Raw genomic sequence first — 4,680 nt, 5'->3', positions numbered from 1 at the left:
TGTTGGAAATCCTGTCAGCTGACAGGTCCCTCACACTAACGCACGCAAGGCTCATCCATTCTCTCCCCACTCACGCACACCTGACGCGCTCACCTCAGATGACTGGGGGTTATTAATTCCAGCACCTGAGGCGCCACTTCCTGGACCGCTCTAAATTACCATACGAATTATAATGGAAAAGGTCATGTGACCACAAAATTAGGGCACGTGGCACCTATAAGCCCGTGTCTCGCTCTCATTCGTTTCCGGGAATTCGTTAAAGGAACTTCTCTTTGTACCGCTCAATTCTCGCGTAATCGGATTAATAAATAATCGTGTCAGCTCAGTTATTATCTATTCAAAGAATTCAGTCCGCTCTTTAGTTGAATTTACTCAGTGACTTTACCTGTGACAAGTGTAAAATAAACATTATTATTGACAATTATACGTTTTTTTGTAAAACCACGTGCACGTATTCCGTTCATTCTGTGACCCGCTCACTACTCTCCGCAAGCACACATTTTTTCATCAATACCTCCACAAATCCAGATCCCTCAAAAAATACAGGGCGATACCTTGAGTCCTCTATTGTTCTGCATCTCACTGATGCCCCTATCTGTCGCCTTGCGCGGTGTTGGTGGATACCAACCCGGAAGACCTGGCGATCGGAGGCATCAGGTTAGCCATATATTCTATATGTATGACCTGAAGTTATTTGCCTCAGGAGAGCGGCAACTCAAGCTCCAGCTTGATGTTGTTGCAGTGTACGCGCGGTCGGGATGAGCTTTGGGTTGGACAAATGCGTAGTCTTCCACATGAAGAGGGGGAAGGTTGGCGACGGGATGGAAGAGATACAACTGGTGGATGGAAGCGTCATTAGACATCTTGACGCTGAGGAGTCGTATAGGTATCTTCGCTTCAATCAGCGATCCGTAGTGGACGCTAGGCGGTCAAAGAGACTCTTCGTGAGGAGTATCGTCGGCGGCTTCGGAGAGTTTGGAAGTCCGAACTTTCCGGAAAGAACAATGTGGCCGCGACAAACATGTTCGCTGTTCCAGTTCTTTTGTACTCCTTTGGCGTGCTCCAATGGAGGAGGGATGAGCTGAAGCAGTTGGACAGGGATACTCGTAAGCTAATGAACATCCACAGGAGCCTACATCCCTGATCTTCATGTCCCCGTTTATACTTCCCGCGTGACAGTGGTGGCCGAGGACTACTCAGCCTAGAATCTCCCCATGAGCGCTTGGTCCTCGGCTTGGCCTGTGACGTGATGAACGGCTTGGATCCTCTCTTGGAGTTTGTGCACGATCATGAGCTTCATGGGATTCAGGCCTTTCTCTACAAGGCGGCGGATACCGCAGCTGAGGCTCTCGGGTTGGAGTTTCGTCGTGGCCGAGGTGGTCAGCTGGCTAGTCATTCATTGGCCAGCATGACTAAATCTCGGCGAAGAGCGACCATTAAGGAGGCGGAACAGTCCACCTTGCTTCGTCTACACGTTGACAGGCCCATGCATGGCGTGTTTTTTCGTCATGTGGAAGAACAGAGCTTGTCCGTCCAGCTGACTTTCTCATTTTTGAAGTCGGCTGGCTTGATGTCTGAAACCGAGGGCTTCATTTGCGCGTGTCAAGATGGCGTGATAAACACCTTGGTCTATAGGAGCCGTGTTATGGGGTTGCAAGTCCCGGATGTTAGGTGTCGGGCTTGCAAACAGTCCCCGGAAACTCTGATGCATCTTTTGTCGGCTTGCCCGACATATGCAGTGACGAGTTATATCCACCGTCATAACGCGGCTTTGAAAGTGTTGTATTACCATCTGCGGCGCTCTTATGGGATAGACCGGACGCCGATTTTGCCTTATGCTCCAGTAGATATTGAGTCCGTTGTCGTGAATGAGAGGTGTAAGATTTACTGGAACTTCTCGTTTGCGACTATCAGGCCCGTCGCTGCGGCGAAGCCTGATATCGTCCTCTTCGACTTTGAAGACAAAGTCATCTACGTGATTGAGTTCTCGGCGTCAGCCGAGAGCAATATATCTGCGAAGGAAGAGGAGAAACGGCTCAAATACCAGCTGCTCCTGTTTGAGCTGCGTCAGTTGAACCGCGCGTTTAGGGTCAAGCTGATCGTCCTGATCATTGGCTCTCTTGGCGGCATGAAACAGTCTTTGTATCTGCGCTTGAGGTCTTTTGTATCTGCGCTTGAGGTGATTCCAGCCTGCAGGCGCAATGCCTTAATACTGGCTGGTCAGATGCAAAAAGCTATCATTCTTGGGTCCCTTCGACTACTTAGACATTATGATTCTGGATTGCAGTAGTGCTCACCCTCTGCTTGGAGGGAGCACTACTGCAGATCGATTAGGACTTGTTTGTATCGCTTAGCTTGCTGGGTGGTCTTCCAAGTGAAGTCGGAGCCCTCGAGGATCATCGAGCGATCTCATTCACGAGGTTAAAAAAAAATAATAATAATGATGATGATGATGATGATGATGATGATTATTATTATTATTATTATTATTATTATTATTATTATTATTATTATTGTGTTATGGTGGTATCTCAGAGGAGTGAGGATATACAGTCAGTGCAACCGAACCAACAGAGCCATGAGGAGCCTCAGGGGTCCTCGCGTGATATAGGAGCAAGACGAGAGAGAGTCACAGGGAAGTTCCGTCTCCGGCCTGAAGATCTGGCTATTGAGAATGCGGGTCTGGCCGCAGTCCTTCCTCCGGATATCAACTTGCTCGATCTGAACTGGGCTGTGTATGATGCGGCTCTTCGTTTGAAGCCTCAGAACCCAAGTAAAGGGTCATTTGAGGTGAAAACGCGCAGGCGCATTGCACAGCTCCAAGGTAAAGTCGATGAGGCTAGGAAGCAGGCGTCGACCATTCAGTGTGTGATTGACTTCATCATCGGTGGTAAGCCTTTTACGGCGCGCATTTGTAAAATATCCGCGAATTTGCGCTACCATCATCACACGCTGAATAAAGCAGTCCTCCTCTTGATTAAGGAGAGGTTTGTTGAGAGGGTGCGCGTTCTGGGGACCATGAAACGGTCTCTGGAACAGCGGTTGCGTCGGGTGGTAGACAATTCTGTCTTCCATTCTGATCCCAGTCGCTGGTTCGAGCCTGCGCCGGATAAGATCCCTTCAGTTGAGCGAGTTGAAGAGTTCTGGGGAGATCTGTATGGTCAGGTCCCTAATCTCATGGTGGAGACTCCAGCTCTTCGGGAATTTCGCGTGTTTTGTCAGAAACATCGTCGGCAGCGCGTGGAATTTTCGCGAGTCACTCAGGACGAGGTTCGATCTGCTTTGCAAGGTATGAAGTACCACGCGGCTCCGGGTCCTGACGGTATTAACGCCTTTTGGTGGAAGAGATTTACCTCTGTGCATATCCATCTGGCTCGGATATTCACGGCGTTCCTCGATGGCGGTGAGTCTGTTCCTGAGTGGTTGGTGGAGGGGAGGACTGTGCTGATCCTGAAGAAGGGAGACTTGACTGACCCGGCGAATTATCGGCCGATCACGTGTCTGAATACACTATATAAGCTCTTCACCGGTATCTTGAAGGGGCGTATGCTCCATGATATAGACCCAGTGTGGCAGCAGATTCATGAACAAGGAGGAGCGAAGAGGGAACTGGCTTGATATCCGAAATTGTGGGTTTCATTTGCGCCTGCCAGGATGGTGTGGTAAACACCCTAGTCTATCGAAGTCATGTTATGGGGTTGCAAGTTCCAGACATTCGATGTCGGGCTTGCAAGCAGTCCCCGGAAACTCTGATGCATCTTTTATCGGCTTGTCGGACATATGTCATCACGAGTTATATCCATCGCCATAATGCGGCTTTGAGAGTGCTGTATTTCCATCTGTGGCACTCTTATGGGATAGACAGAACACCACTGCTGCCGTATGCTCCAGAAGATATTGAGTCCGTTGTCGTGAACGAGAGGTGTAAGATTTACTGGAACTTCTCATTCGCGACTGTCAGGCCAATCGTTGCGACGAAACCTGACATCGTCCTCTTCGATTCTGATGACAAAGTCATCTATGTCATTGAGTTCTCAGCCCCGGCTGAGCGCTACATCACAGTTGAAGAAGAGAAGAAACGGCTCAAATACCAATCACTCCTATTTGAACTACGTCAAATAAACAGAGGATTTAAAGTAAAGTTGGTTGTCCTTATCATTGGCACTCTTGGGGGAATGAAGGAGTCATTCATATGTGCTCTCAAAACCATCCCGCCCTGTAGGCGTCTGAATTGCAATAGAGCTCACCCTCTGGTTAGAGGGAGCACTATTGCAGAACGTTAAGGAAGTGTTTGCCTCGCTTAGCTTGCTGGGCGGTCTTCGAGGTGAAGTCGGAACCCTCGAGGATCGTTCAGCGATCTCATTTACGAAAAAAAAACATAATAATAATAATCATACAATTAAAAAAATGATGTATCCTAGACAATAAGAATAATTTCTGAATAAATAATTTATGTAAACCTATATATTGTGCATTATATAGTTATTTCTGATTACCTCCACCTTATTTACCACCCACCAACCATTTCCCCACCTACTGCCTCATTTCCACCCACCACCCCTTTTCCACCCGCCACCCATTTTCCATCGGCCGGTCATTTTCCACGCACCACCCACTTCCTGTGACCCTCGGACCCCAACTTTGAGGCCCTGCACCCCAGAGGGCCCCCCAGCGCGTCGA

This window comes from Diachasma alloeum, unplaced genomic scaffold (assembly GCF_001412515.2).
Source record: "Diachasma alloeum isolate Michigan unplaced genomic scaffold, Dall2.0 Dall_scaffold_01373, whole genome shotgun sequence".
Taxonomy (NCBI): Eukaryota; Metazoa; Arthropoda; class Insecta; order Hymenoptera; family Braconidae; genus Diachasma; species Diachasma alloeum.
The sequence above is the reverse complement of the archived record's forward strand: the minus strand, read 5'-3'. Positions refer to the sequence as shown.